This window comes from Erythrolamprus reginae, chromosome 1, assembly GCF_031021105.1.
Source record: "Erythrolamprus reginae isolate rEryReg1 chromosome 1, rEryReg1.hap1, whole genome shotgun sequence".
Classification (NCBI taxonomy): domain Eukaryota; kingdom Metazoa; phylum Chordata; class Lepidosauria; order Squamata; family Dipsadidae; genus Erythrolamprus; species Erythrolamprus reginae.
In genome coordinates, this window is record NC_091950.1 from 173,545,722 (window position 1) to 173,562,320 (window position 16,599).

Below are 16,599 nucleotides of genomic sequence, written 5' to 3' on the forward strand. Positions count from 1 at the left end.
GATTAGTCTGACATGATTTGCCTTCAGTAAAGCCATGCTGATTTGGGTCCAATAAGTTATTGTTTTTTAGGTGCTGATTTATCCTCTTTTTGAGTAGAGTTAAACAAATCAGTCAGGGGGGTAGCAATGACAGATCTGAGTTCTTTAAGAACTCTGGGGTGGATGCCATCTGGACCCATTGCCTTATTTATCTTTAATCGTTCAAGTTCTTCTAAGACACCGGCTTCTAAGATCACTGGAGCTGAATCTGTACAGCTGGAAGCAATGCTAAATCCCCCTATAGTATTATTTTGTAAGGTGTCTTTTGAGAAAACTGAACAGAAGTAGCTATTGAAATGGTCAGCGATCTCCTTATTTCCATCAATGCATGTATTATTCCCGGTACTAAGCTTTGTGATGCTGCAGTTTTTCTTCTTCCTATCACTAATATATCTGAAGAAGGTTTTATCCCCCTTCTTTACAGATTTTGCAATTTCTTCCTCTTTTGAGGCTTTATCAGCATATATTATCTGTTTCGCCTCCTTCTGTCTCATTTTATACACCTCTCTATCAGCTATACTTCCAGACTCTTTATACCTCCTATAGGCAGCCTTTTTGTCATTGACTATAGCCCTTACATCATTGCTAAACCATAGCGGTTTCTTCTTCCTTTTACCTTTAGTTATTTGCTTTACATAAAGTCTTGTGGCTTTTAAGATGGCCTTTTTTAATACAGTCCACTGGGTGCTCGCTCCTGCCATTTTATCCCTCCCCTTTAATTCATTATTTAAATATTCCCCCATTGCATTAAAATTTGTTTTTCTGAAATCTAATACTTTGGTTGCAGTGTAGGATTGCTCACAATCAGTTTTTACATCAAACCACATGGATTTACCAACCACATCTGCTGGAAGTTTGTTCCAAGGATCTACTACTCTTTCAGTGAAATAATATTTTCTCATGTTGCTTTTGATCTTTCCCCTTGTTCTTGTGTTCACTTTCCTATTAAAAACACTTCCCTCCTGAACCTTATTTAACCCTTTAACATATTTAAATGTTTCGATCATGTCCCCGCTTTTCCTTCTGTCCTACAGATTGAGTTCATTAAGTCTTTCCTGATATGTTTTATGCTTAAGACCTTCCACCATTCTTGTAGCCCGTCTTTGGACCCGTTCAATTTTGTCAATATCTTTTTGTAGGTGAGGTCTCCAGAACTGAACACAGTACTCCAAATGTGGTCTCACCAGCGCTCTATATAAGGGGATCACAATCTCCCTCTTCCTGCTTGTTATACCTCTAGCTATGCAGCCAAGCATCCTACTTTATTTATTTTATTTTTTGATTTATTTGTCAAACATGTATATGATAGTAGTAGTTTAAATATAAATATAAAATAAGTAAAAGGTAACAATAAAAGAGGACAATAGGACAGTCAGACAGGGATGGTAGGCACAGTAGTGCACTTATGAACACCTCTTATAGACCTCTGAGAAACAGGAAGAAGTCGACCTCCAGCTCAATTCTGATTGATTAAATGAATGAATGTTCACAAATGTGAAAAACAGACATAAATCATTTTTTTCTTTTTAAATTTATCTTTATTAAGTTTTTTCCCTTTAAAAACAACTTTAAAAATAACAAATCTCTCTTATAGCTTTTTCATCCTATTTGCCTAAGTATTTACACTATACAATATTGCTATTATTGTTCTGACTATCACTATTACATTATAGCAGCCCCGAGTCCCTGGAGAGGGGTGGCATAGAAATCCAATTCTATCATTTTATATTCAGTGGATTGGGTTTCTTATTTTGTTTTCAATTACTATTTCATCTGTTTTGCTTATTTATGTATTTTTTACTTATATATAGAAATCTATATATGTATCTATTTACTTGTACATAGGAAGTAAAAAGGCAAGAGTCATTACAATTTATTCATTAGTAAACCCGATTTATAACAAAATTTGATATTTTATTTTTTTATTTAGCCACTTATACCATTTGTCCCATGCTTCATAGAAGTCCATATCTTCTTTATCATGTATCTCCATAATAAGTTTGCACTTTTTTCAATGCTGCTGTAAGTTTGAATGATCACTAAACAAATTGTTGTAAGTCGAGGCTCACCTGTATATGCTTTTACAGTGTTTTATTTGGATTTAAAAGTAACTGAAATTCCCAACTAATTTCATAAAGCAGTTTAAGGCCATAATATGCTCTGCAATTTTTTAAAAAGATTTTTTCTGCCCAACATCCCAAATCAGGAGTTCAAGATGTGCAAGCATCTGGAAGCTACCATCTACCCTATACACATTATCAAGAACTTCCCATTATACAGTAGTCTTTTCCTTCTTATTTTCAACTGTTTACTTCCATTTCTTGCTCTCTTAATTTTGCTGGGAAGTATGGAGTTAAACATTGGATTATGATATTATGCAGATAGATGTCCCTGCCGGCACAGCCTATCACTACCTCACTCTTTAAAAATTTAATTTTGCTTAGGGAGAAGAAGAAAAAAAAAGAAAAAAAAGGAAACTGCATTTTTTTTACCTTTCTTCCCTAATGTGCTATAAGTAACATGAATAAGTTACTAAGTTCCGAACACCTGTCCTTCCACTTCTAGGAGACTTATGAAAAGAAAACTGCTTTCCCAATTATTATTTTTTTTTTTTTGGGGGGGGGGGGGAATTCTGTGGTTTATGTTTGTTGCAGTACTCATATTATTACTCATCTATGGCAGGATTAGTTAAGCAACATTAATACCAGGGGTTGGTTTTAGCATCACAATAGAAGTGCACATTTTGCATGTCCCTTCCTGGACATGACCCTATGCGCATGCGTAAAAGCCTTTAGATTAGATTAGATTAGATTAGATTACTAGAGTTTGAAGGGACCTTGTGGGTCATCTAGTCCAACCCCCCACTCAAACAGGAGTCCCTACACCATTTCAGACAAATGACCATCCAATCTCCTGTTGAAAGTCTTAAGAGTTGGAGCTCTCACAACCTCCACAGGCAACCTGTTCTACTGATTGATCGCTCTCACTGTCAGAAAGTTTCTCCTTATTTCCAGATTGAATCTCTCCTTAGTCAGTTTCCATCCCATTCTTAACACTTTGCGCATGTGCAGAGGTTTTTTTGGCAATCCTCGGTGACCGGAAGGCTGGTTTGTGAGCATGGACCGCCAGTCATTGTTGCCCATTCGTTGGGCGGCGGGAAATGTCTACTACCAGTTTTATAGAACTGGTCTGAACTGGCAACAATCCACCACTAATTAATACGGTATTTTTTGTAAGGAAAGGGAGTACCAGAGAAGGAAAAATGCAGGTAGTCCTTGACTTACAACCATTCGTTTAGTGATTGTTCAAAGTTACAATGAAAGAAAGTGACTTAGGATTGTTTTTCACACTTAGGATTGTTTCAGCATCCTTTTGGATCAAAATTTCAGCTCTTGGCAACTGGCCTTTATTTATGACATTTGCAGTGTCCCTGAATCATGTTGCAAACTTCTCACAAAGTCAATGGGAAAGCCAGATTCACTTCACTTAATGTTAGCAACTTTAAAAACTGCAGTGATATACCTAATGGTTGTAAGTCGAGGACTACCTGCATTTGCAGCTCCTATGATTATAAATTTAACTTTGTCACCCATCCTCGGGGATCCAGTCTTCCAATATTGTGCTGCTACATCTTGTATTTACCGTAACTAAAAACAAACAAATATAGAAAGCAGCATACATTTCTTTAGGAATAAGGAATAAGGAGAATAGTCATATAAACCCTATTGATGAAATGTACGTTAAGTGATCCTTTCTTGTTAGAAGATATAGGTAAAACTGTTTTTTCTCTCTTCTAGAGTATCATGGTCACAGTCCCACTTTCTCAATGAAAGGTTCATGTGTTGTGTTCATCAACTTGGGATATTGTGCAGATCCTCATATGAAGAATGATTCCTAGGCAGAACAGAGATTTTGTGCCACCACTGAATCGGATAATATTTTCACAGTTTCTTTAGCTTTGGCATCTAATGATGTGGACATAGAGATTTAGAGATCTGCCAGCAATGCCCACTTTGGAATTCAATAATAGATGTTGCTAATCTCAAAATTTTTCATCTATCACGAATGTAGCCAACCACCTCTATTCTTTGTCTGGATCAAAGGTTAATAACCTTTGAAGGGATGGGATTCCATCAGGCTAAAAAAACATTAATTTAGCTTGTATTGCGAGTCCCAAAAACAGAGGCCCTTAAAAGAGTAATAATCTGTTTCTAGAATATGAAAAATGCATGGTAATCTTTATATTACAGGACAGAATAATTTGAAGGATTGAGAGGATCAGAAGAATCTCTAGTGCACAACCTTAATGTTAGCATTGCATAAAACATTTAGACAGGCTGCATTTAAGGGGCATTGCATAAAAGCAAAAGATTTTTCCTATAAGCATTAAAGCAGCCCCGTCCTTTGAAGGCCTTTTGTGGTTCCCTCAAAAGCTATTCCCATTTCTCTCTCTCTCTCTGTCTCTCTCTCACACATTTTGCCTTGAATCCCATGAAAGTATTTTATTTAGCATCAGCACACAGGGGCCTAGTAAAAATGATCTTAAGACCGTGTAAGATCTCTTCTTAAAATCTTCCAGTTTTGGAGCATTCATAACTTCTGGAGGCAAGTTGTTCCACTGTTTAATTGTTCTATCAGGAAATGTTTCCTTAGTTCTAGGTTGCTTTTGTTCTTTATTAGTTTCCACCCATTGATTCTCGTCCTTTTGCCTTCAGGTACAGTGATACCTCGTCTTACAAATGCCTCGTCATACAAACTTTTCGAGATACAAACCCGGGGTTTAAGATTTTTTTGCCTCTTCTTACAAACTATTTTCACCTTACAAACCCACCGCCGCTGCTGGGATGCCCCACTTCCGGACTTCCATTGCCAGCCAAAGCGCCCGTTTTTGCGCTGCTGGGATTCCACTGAGACTCCCCTCCATGGGAAACCCCACCTCCGGACTTCCGTTGCCAGCGAAGCACTCGTTTTTGTGATGCTGGGATTCCCCTGCAGCATCACAAAAACACAGAAGTCCAGAGGTGGGGTTTCTCATGGAGGGGAGCCTCAGGGGAATCCCAGCAGTGCAAAAACGGGTGCTTCGGCTGGCAAAAGGGTTGAATTTTGGGCTTGCACGCATTAATCGCTTTTCCATTGATTCCTATGGAAAACATTGTTTCGTCTTACAAACTTTTCACCTTAAGAACCTCGTCCCGGAACCAATTAAGTTTGTAAGACAAGGTATCACTGTACTTTGGAGAATAGCTTGACTCCTCCTTCTTTGGGGAAGCCCCTTTGAAGCAAAACTATTGAAGCTTCCGAAGGCAGCTTGTAGTTGCTTTAGGACTTACTGTATGTACAATTCTTATTATGCATAATCATTAGGATTTTATGTATAATCTTTACAACTGATACTGAAAGAACATATATGATTTCCCTGAAGACTTATGTTATTAGATATGTTACTAAAATAAAATATTTTAGAGATGGCCTCCTTTTTTTCAGCCATTTCCAAAGAGATCTTTTATTTACTGCGTTATTAAAGAGTAGTTGCAGCCACTGAGTGGCTTGTTTGGTGAGATGACTAAATTGTCATTTTTAATTAGCTTTATGCTGTTTTTGTAAAGACTAATTACTATATGTTTTTTATCAAGATCACTTGATTGCCAATGACAAAAATACCATGGTTACATATCTTTTGATTTCCCCAACTATGCAGTTTGTGATCATGAGTTCCCTCGAGTTTTGGGGGGATGGGGGGTTTGGGGGGGGGAGGCCAGTAAATCCTATAGAATTTAGGAATAGATAAGAAAGATATGTATTGACAAATCTTATTTAGAAAGGGGCATCAAATTCAACATAAAATCATGCACCCTAAATACTTTTTGGGGTGTCAAAAACATCCAGATGCAGCTATTAAACATTACAATAAACAAAGTTGTTTGTTTTTGCATTACATAGATATATTTTCCACACACACACACATATACACACACATAGGTAAGATATACATATGTAAGACATACATATACATACTCCCTCCTCAAATACCCCCACTGCTTTCCAGCTGCTGTCAAAAAACCCACAAGTGGACTGAATGCCGAAAAGAAAAATGGATGTGTTTTTGGCATGTTAGAAAAATTCTCTTTCAAAGGTGAGGGGAAACATAGCCCGGGTGGGAAATTTTCTGTGAGGCTCCACGTGGGATCCATTTTTGGGAGGGGGGCTTCAATTTTTTCCCCTTTGTTCCTCCTCTTTATGACCACAGGGGAGCCCTGAAAGGACTTGAAGGGACTCCCCCAGAGGAAGCGGGTGCCAGGCATGGAGTGAGAGCCAGGGAGCCTTGTCTGAAGCCGAAGCGCCAGTATTCTCCTTTGCCGCCCTCACCAAAATCTTTCAAGGAGGATGGAAACCCTACCAGCTGACAAACTGCCAGGCAGCTTCCCATGCATGTCAATCCACACACGAGGCTCCCTCCGGGCAACCTCCGCTGTCTTTTCTCCCCCATCTGCCCCTGAACAAGGATCCGAATCCCAGAGCTAATAAGGCAAAAGGGATGAGTTTTGTGATTCCATGCATTATTCACTTTTACATTGATTCTTATGGGAAAAATTGCTTCTTCTTACAAACTTTTCTACTTACAAACCTGGTCACAGAACGAATTAAGTTCGTAAGTAGAGGTACCACTGTATCCTAGAAAAAATGTAACATTAATTCTCTTCCTTATTGGACAATTGGAGACCCGTCCCTGTTTACCTGCAAAGTGTTTGATACACTTTAAAAAGAATCAGAGATTCAGTAAAGTCTTGTATTCTGTGAAACCTGTGGGATATCTATGGTATGGATGACTGAGAATCTCCTTAGACATCTATCACTGAGAACTTCATATATCAGGAGGTGGAAGAAAGAACAAGAAGGTCTACAATCCTGGACCTAACTTTCACCAGGAAGGAGGAACTGAATGAAAAGATAAAGAGCACTGGCATTCTGAGAAAATGCCTTCCAATCCCAAAGCAAAAAAGTATCCAAGAAGCATGGGAAATTCTAAAAATTGAGATAATGGAGAATCACATGAAATAATTGTTTCCCGCTATTCTGCCCTGGTCAGATCCCAGTTGGAACATTGTGCCTAGTTTTGGAAATGCACCATAAATCAAGAAACATAGTGACAAATTGGAAGAAATTCAGATGAAGAAAAGAAATGTTAAAGCTCTGGAAAATAAGAATGGTTAAATAAACTGCATATGTTTAGCCTACAGGAAAAAAAATGACTGGGAGAAGATATCATAGTTGACTTAATAAATTTCTGAAGGACGGTAAAAAATTTTTAAAAAAAAATGAAAGGAGGAGGTGGGGGAGGAGGTGGGAGATATTCTTTATTTCTCCAGACAGCAGAGCCAGAACTAAAGGATTAAAATGATAAGGAAAAAGGCTCAGAATAGACATCAGGAAGAATTTCCTGTATGGGTTGTCCGTAAGAGAAATTGCCTACCACATAAAGTGGTGAGTATTTCTTTTCAAACAAGCTGAGCAAATTCTACACATGGAAATCTCTTCCAAATTTGTGATTCAAATTTGTGATGCTGTAGGATGGACAGCTACCATATGTGCTACATGGGATTGCCTTTGAAGACTACCCGGAACCTGCTATGGATGTGAAATGTAGCAGCCCAATTATCAGCAGATGAAAACTCACAATAGACTGGTGCTGCTGAACTGGTTACCCATGGGCTTCTGAGTGCTGGTTATCATCTGGAAAGTGCCCTACGATTTGGCAGTACTAGCAGGGGTGGGTTCTAACTTAACTCGCTGTTGGTTTGTTCCTCTTGTGCTGCATGGGCAAGCCACTTGGTCACGCACATTAAGCAGACATGCACATGAGTAGTGTAAACCCTCTCCCCCCAAAATGCTGAAAACATTATCACAGCACATGTACAAGTCGGCTTCTGTACATGCGCATAAGAAAAAAAAGAATAGCCCCCCAAAAAGGATGGTGGCATCCATGGACCAGTACCGACAGAACCAGCTCCAAAGCATCACCAGCTCTGATGTTATAGAACCTGTGTGAACTGGGAAGAACCCCCTTCTGGGCAGTAGGTACCTTCAGGACCATCTATTTGAATAGAGCTAATCTACTCTGAATCTACTAACAATCCAGAGTATGCATCTCAAATTAGGAAGTTTAGTATGCCCTCATAAATTTTTGAGGGAAGATGGAGAACACAGGCATTGTTTTTCCTCAGGTTCAACTGCTGTGGATCAGTTTCCATTAGAGATTTGTGTGGGCCACTCCCTGTTGATCTTCAGAGAAGTAGTGAAAACAGAACTGTTCTATATAGCTTTTCATCTTTGAATTCTAGTTGTGTTCTGGATACCTGGAATGGTTGTTTATTGTGGGTTTATTTTATTTTGTAGTATGGGTTTAGGAGATTATCTGGTTGTGTTAAATCCAGTGTTGAAATGCTACCAGTTTGTTTGTGCCTGTCAGTCATCAGAGAGCCAGTCGGGAAGGAAGCACAAGTCTCCGCCCATATGCCTGGACACCACCATTTGGGTTATTTTACCCTCTGTGCAGGAACAGAATACTTTGTGCATGCACAGAAGGTGAAAGAACCCAAATGATGACATCTGGGCAGGTGGGCGGAGCCTCTCACTCCCTTCACAACCAGATCCCCAATGATAGACAGGCACGAGCGAACCGGGAACATTTCACCCTACTGCAATCCCAAATTAATATACAGTGATCTCTCGGTTAGCGCGGGGGTTACGTTCCAAGACCTCCCGCGCTAACCGATTTCCGCGTTATATTGGATGCGGAAGTAAAACCACCATCTGCGCATGTGCGCCATTTTTTTCATGGCCGCACATGTGCAGATGGTGGAGTTTGCGTGTGGGCAGCGGGGAAGACCAAGGGAAGATTCCTTCAGCTGCCCAACAGCTGATCTGCTCCGCAGCGCGGAAGCAGCGAGGAGCCGAAGATGGGGTAAAGGCAAAGGGGAAACCCCATCTTCGGCTCCTCGCTGCTGCCGCGCTGCGGAGCGGATCAGGTGTTGGGCGGCTGAAGGAACCTTCCCTTGGTCTTCCCGCTTGCCGCTTGCCAGTCCACACACGCCCCCCTGGATGAGCCGGCCACAGGGGCGAGGGGTGGGGATGAAGGGGCAGGACTTCCCGGGCGGAAGGCATGCTCGGCTCTGCCGCTCCAGCCTCTTTCGGCCGAGCCTCCCCGGCCAAGCAGCCAGGGAAGTCGAGCCAGGCGTGGTGGCGGCAGCGCTGCTTCTCCGGTCGCCCGGTCCTCTCCTGCCTCCTGCGCCGATGTTCCCCGCTGCGACGGAAGGCAGTCGCTTGGCTAGGGAGGCTCGGCCGAAAGGGGCTGGAGCGGCAGAGCCGAGCACGCCTTCCGCCCGGGAAGTCCTGCCCCTTCATCCCCACCCCTCGCCCCTGTGGTCGGCGGGGATGAAAGGGCAGGACTCCCTGGGTGGAAGGCGTGCTCGGCTCTGCCGCTCCAGCCGCTTTCGGCCGAGCCTCCCTAGCCAAGCGACTGCCTTCCGTCGCAGCGGGGAACATCGGCGCAGGAGGCAGGAGAGGACCGGGCGACCGGAGAAGCAGCGCTGCCGCCGCCACGCCTGGCTCGACTTCCCTGGCTGCTTGGCCGGGGAGGCTCGGCCGAAAGCGGCTGGAGCGGCAGAGCCGAGCACGCCTTCCACCCAGGGAGTCCTGCCCTTTCATCCCCGCCGACCACAGGGGTGAGGGGTGGGGATGAAGGGGCAGGACTTCCCGGGCGGAAGGCGTGCTCGGCTCTGCCGCTCCAGCCGCTTTCGGCCGAGCCTCCCCGGCCAAGCAGCCAGGGAAGTCGAGCCAGGCGTGGCGCTGGCTGTCAACTTTTCTTTTTAGCACTGGGGAGGCAAGTCAGCTCCTGCCCAGTTTTAAAAAGAAAAGTTGACAGCCAGCGATTGTTCCGCTGCCGCCAGCATGGCCTGGCTGGCAGCGGAAGATGTAACGGAGCCCACGGGGGATTCGCCTTCCTCCCACCCGCAGCCGAGACTGATTGTGGGCTCCTTCGCAACCTCGGAGAGCTTCCGGGGCATGAAAGCTCACGAAAACCAGGAAGCTCTCCGAGGTTGCGAAGGAGCCCACGATCAGTCGGCTGCCGGCGGGAGGAAAGCGAATGCCACGGGGCTGGGCTCGGCTCCCCCCTCGGCTCCCCCCCTTACCAGCCCCGCCGCGGAAGGCTCCATTCTGTTCCCTGCCGGCCCGATTGAGCGGCCGGCGGTCTCCATTCAGGGAACAGAATAAAAAAAAATTATTTTTTAATATTTTATTTTTTTAAATAATATTTTTTGAAAAACCGCGTTGCAGCGTTTCGCGCTAATCGAGAACGCGCAAGTCGAGGGACCACTGTATAAGAAAATACAAAGAACAATTCATAAAATGTAAAATCTTTAATTTGAGCTTGATTTTTGATGATTTTAGAACCCATCACTAAAAAGGAGGTTTCCCATTGGCCTTTTCCTGTACAGTGGTACCTCTACCTACAAACACTTACAAACTTTTCTAGATAAGAACCTAGAGTTCCAGATTTATTTTGCCTCTTATCAAGAACCATTTTCCACTTACAAACCCGAGCCTACAAATCTGTAATGGGAAAAGGCAGGGAGAAGCCTCCGTGGGGGCCTCTCTAGGAATCTCCTGGGAGAAAACAGGGCTGGAGAAGGTGGGGAGAAGCCTCTGTAGGGCCTCTCTAGGAATCTCCTGGGAGGAAATAGGGCCGGGAAAGGCAGGGAGAAGCCTCCGTGGGGCCTCTCTAGGAATCTCCTGGAAGGCAATAGGACCAGAAAAGGTGGGGAGAAGCCTCTGTGGGGCGTCTCTAGGAATCTCCGGGAGGAAACAGGGCCTCCACCCTCCCTGTGGTTTCCCCAGATGCACACATTATTTGCTTTTACATTGATTCCTATGGGAAAAATTGCTTCTACTTAAGAACCTGGTCATGGAACAAATTAAGTTCGTAAGTAGAGATATCACTGTATTTATTTTGCTTACCTATCTAGGCTATGCTCCATGGTAATCTTTCCATGCTGCAGCAAGGCCAGGAATAGGCTTCCAGCATCTAAGTTAAAACATTTTATTAGTTATTTAAAAGGAAATGTGAGCAAGTAAGCCCAATCTGTGTACTCAGAAAAGTTAATATGTTTTCATTTCTATTGACAATGTGATTGATATGGGGCATAAAATAGAAAACAGCTATTGTAAACATGAATGGTAACCTTAATGTCCATAACTAAGTAATCCTCCAACATGAATCCATTTCATTTGTTTTGTTTTTCTGTTAAATATGCTTATGAGCAGACACATTCAATATGTTCATCACTGACTGTTCATCATCATGCACCAGGTTTAGGAAAATGTTCTTAGCTCTGTTCACTCTCATAATAAATAACAGAAAAGTCAGGATGGTCTTATTATGAATTAGCATTTCAACATGAATCCTGCAGTTTCGTATGATGTTGCAATGGAGATATGGCTATTTTATATCTTTTAGCAAAATATATTCAATTGTACAGGTACATTCTGATGAAATTATTGTCCAAAGCTTCCCATATCATTCTTCTTTGTGAGCAAAAAATTATTATATATAGCAGTAGCTTGAAAATGCATAAGAAGTATATGACTAAGAAAGACTTTTAGTAACTTTTTCCATTGGCTTTGGGAGGATCAAACTTTTCAAGATTTAAAACCATAATATTGGTCCTGTTGTGAACTTCTGTATTTACCAGAGAGATGGTGATGGAAAAATAAATTGTGATTGCATTTTTGACATGTTTAATGCATACAGTTTAAACACAGGAAATCTTCACTATACCCTGTTCTGTAAGCAACACATAAATACATGTCAAAAGTATGCTAAGCCTGAATTCTCTCAGGAGTTCATCCTGAAAGAGGAAAATTCAAAATGATTTACTGTCTGCATCTGCAATCTTCACAGCTTTGCTGGTTTCTGCTATTTGCAGAGGCAGGGAGAAAAGTCCGGGGCATCAACAGCCTTTTAACATTCTCACAGCAGAAATGTCTAGTATGTTAATAAGATAATATTGTGAAGGAGGAAGGGAGGGAAGGGAGGGAAGGAAGGAAGGAAGGAAGGAAGGAAGACTTATGTATCATATTCCTTTGTTTCATTCAGTTTTCTTCTACATTAAGGCTGCAAATTTTACACCATGTTCCTCAACTCAGTTCTACTTGTTAAATTCTACTCTACCTTATCCACCACAAGCTGTGAGACTGTCAGATGTTAAGAAAATAAATAAATAAATAAATAAATAACTGATGATACTCTAGAACAGTGGTTCTCAACCTTGGGGTCGGGACCCCTTTGGGGGTCGAATGACCATTTCACAAGGGTCGCCTAAGACCATGGGAAAAGACAAATTTCCAATGGTGTTAGCAACAAAAACTTCTATTCTGGCATCTCGGAACATATTTTTACAATCCAACCAATCAGGCGTTTACAGGGGGGTGTCCCTCTGACCTCTTGTCAATCAGCTTAAAGATCTGTTGGAACAATTGGCGCTAAACTTGTAGTTGGGGGTCACCACAAGATGAGGAACTGTATTAAGGGGTCACAGCATTAGAAAGGTTGAGAATCACTGCTCTAGAACCTTGTTTTCAAAAGTGTGCAGTATGTCACAGAAGTGAGTACTCTCCCTCACTTTTTGTAAATATTTAAGCATATCTTTTCATGTGATAACATTGAAGAAATGACACTTGGCTACATTGTAGTGAGTATACAGCTTGTATAACAATATAAATGTGTTGTCCCCTCAAAAAAATATAACACACATCCATTAATGTCTAAACTGCTGGCAACAAAAGTGAGTACACCCCTAAGTACCCATTTGTATCCATTTGGACACCTCCAATGTCCAAATTGGGCCTAAAGTGTCAATATTTTTTGTGGCCACCATTATTTTCCACTACTGCTTTAACCCTCTTGGGCATAGATTTCATCAGAGCTTCTCAGGTTGCCACTAGAGTCCTGTTCACTCCTTCATTATGATGTCACGAAGCTGAGAGACCTTATGCGCCTCCAACTTCCATTTCAGGATGCCCCACAGATGCTCCATAAGGTTTATGCTTGGCCAGTCAATCACCTTCACCCTCAGCTTCTTTAGCAAGGCAGTGGTCATTTTTGTTTGGTGTCATTGTCATGTTAGAATACTGCCGAGGCCAGTATGGGGATCATGCTCTGCTTCAGTATGTCATAGTACATGTTAGTATTCATGGTTCCCTCAATGAACTGTAGTTCCCCAGTGCCGGCGGCACTTATGCAACCCCAGACCATGATATTCCCACCACCATCATTAACTATAGGCAAGACACACTTGTCTTTGTACTCCTCACCTGGTTGCCATCACACACACTTGACACCATCTGAACCAAGTCTCATCAGACCATGAGGCATGGTTCCAGGAATCTATGTCCTTAGTCTGCTTGTCTGCAGCAAACCATTTGTGAGATTTCTTGTGCATCATCTTTAGAAGATGCTTCCTTCTGGGAAAACCAATTTGAAGCAGCACGTGGCGTATAGTCTGTGCACTGACAGGTTGATCCCCCCACCCCTTCAACCACTGCAGCATTCATATATCTATTTCCCAAAGCCAAACTCCGGATATGATGCTGAGTACGGGAACTCAACTTCTTTGGTCAACCATGGCGAGGCCTGTTAAACTACTATATGATCTTGGCCACCGGGCTGCATCTCAGTCTCAATCTTTTTATAGCCTAACCCTAGCCCATCTTTATGTAGATCAAACAGTTTGTTTTTTTCAAATCCTCAGTGTTCATTGCCATGAGGTGCCATGTTAAACTTCCAGTGACCAGTATGAGAGAGTGGGAGCAGTTAACACCAAATGTAACACACCTGCTCCCCCTTCACACCTGAAACCTTGTACCACTAATGAATCACATGACATCAGGGATGGAAAACAGCTACTTGGGCCCCATTTGCACCTTACAATTTAGGAGTATACTCACTTTTGTTGCCAGTAGTTTAGACATTAATGGCTATATGTTGTGTTATTTTGAGGGGACAGCACATTTACACTGTTATACAAGCTGTATACTCACTACTTTACATTGTAGCCAAGTGTCATTTCATCAGTGTTGTCACATTAAAAGTTATACTTAAATATTTATAAAATGTGAGGGGTGTACTCACTTCTGTGACATACTGATATAGCAATGATGGTGAACCTTTTTTCCCTCAGGTGGCGAAAGAGCATGCACAAGTGCCGATACCCATAATCCAATGCCTGTGGAGGGCGAAAATACCTTCCCCCATCCCCCTGTAGGACCTTTGGAGGCCAGAAACAGCCTATTTCCCCATTTCTGGTGGGCCCAGTAGACTCGTGTTTCACCCTCCTCAGGCTCCAAAGGCTAACCTGGAGCCGGGGGAGGGTAAAAATGCCCTCCCCCATTCCCCTGGAGGACCTCTGGAAGCCAAAAACACCCTCCCAGATACTCTGTGCAAGTCAGAAATCAGCTGTCCACACACACATGCACGTTGGAGCTCAGCTAGGGCAACGACTCGCATGCCAGCAGATATGGCTCTGCATGCCATTTGTGGCATCTGTGACATAGGATCACTATTACTGGTATATAGTAAGTAAGTAGCTAACCTGTTGGAAATGTTCCTATTTTAGCCTTCATTTGTCTACCAAATATTCCAGGTCCAGAATGTGCAAGTAATTTGAAGAGCAGCCTATGTCTGCTGCCTATTGGTTCATTTCCCAGAGTTGAGCCAGTTGTAGAACCAAGCAACCAATATCTGTTGATCCTCTTCATTATTTCTTGCTTAGAGAAAGCCATAGATACTCTGATTTAGCAAGGAGAAAGAACAGGACCTCTGACTTTAACGATGGAATTCTAGCTCAACCAGTGATTTTTGGTGGCCGTCAAAGGAGCTAATCTTGAATAACCTTTGACTGTAAGAAAATTCTGGAAACCACAATCATCCCACCTGAGGAATCTCTGTGAATCATTTTATCATATATTTTTATTAGATTACCAGCGTGTGTTGTGAGGGAAAGTTTTAACAGAAATTAAGTCTTCGGCAATTCCTGTATCTTTCCCCTAATGCATGTAGAGTACAAATACATTATTCTGCATTAGTTCATGATAACATATGCCCATGCAGAACTCAAAATTAGAGGAAATATGAAGTGTTCTATTAATTGCATGAATGTTGATTGTTAAAATGGTAGACTAATTGGTGATATCTGTGTGTAGTAGGCTTCTCAATATGTGTTAGATTACATTAACTAACCTTATGTCCTGAATATAAGACATTAAGCATTTTGTAAGAGTAATTGCTAAGTTGTGTATAATTGGCTGATATATATTATCAGTAAAATTCAAAAGTAACAAGAGTCATACGGAATATGTAATAAGAATTATTCGAATGACAGATAGCTGTTGAAGATTGTAAGTGTTGTTTTCAAGCAAATCCTTTCCTTTTTCAAGGTGATGTGAAACCACATACTGAGAAGAGAAAATATTTTTTAGAAGGGTTATTTAAAAAATTGGTTCCTTTAATTAGAAGTTTAATCTGCAGTTTCTATTCTCTAGTTTGAGAGAAATTATAGATAAATACATTTAAAAAAAAAAAAAGGAAGTAGAAGTGGTAATTGGTATGCACTTACTGTATTTGTAAGAAGAGCATAAGACATACCCCCCAACAAAAGCAGGTTGGATTGAAAGAGAGAATAGCTGGACCAGAGTGTCACCCAGTAAGTTTCTATACCAACTATTTCCAAATTCTTCTAGTTTCTTCATATCTCTAAAAGTCATGTGTGATTTGTTTTCTATTCATTCTTATTTAGTAAAAGCAAGGATATGTTATACTTATTTCTTCTTTGTCGTGTAGATTTATAATATTAATAATAATATAGCAAATTTAAGTTTTTCCCTTGCTGGGCAATGTTCAAATGAAATGTAAATCTCTAGCAGTGGAAATTACATCAAGCCAGTAAAGGCTGTTTTACGTTATTGGTATGATGTCCAACAGAAATTGATTTAGATGATTGTGTTTTGTTTTGTTTTTTACTTTAAGGCTAACACTTTTTCTAGTATCTTTCTAAGAAACTGATGGTAGTTATCAAAGTCTTCAGAAGTCAGTGAGGGCTTCATCATTGTACCTGGAAAATTCCCCACAATGTAAGTAATTCCTTGGATTCATGTAGGCTGTCCATCTTAATTGGTTCCTTGTTATAGTAGGTAAGGACAGCAATTTAAATCAAGAATCTTCATAATTGTTTTATCCCCCCAAATAATTTGAGCACTGTGTCCTCAGCAATATGAAGAGTGCCTATGACCTTCTGAAACCATCTATATTTTTAATGATGGCCATGAGATCTGGGCTAGACCTCTCTCTTTTGTTCATAGATCCTTCAGGAAGAAAACTTCCTGTTTCATGAGAACATAAAAAGTTATTTCCAAGGTACAAAACGGGTGAACAGGATATCTAGGAAAAGTAGCCTAGCAGTACAAGAATAAAATATTTTCCTTTAAAAAACCCACATTATATTAGAC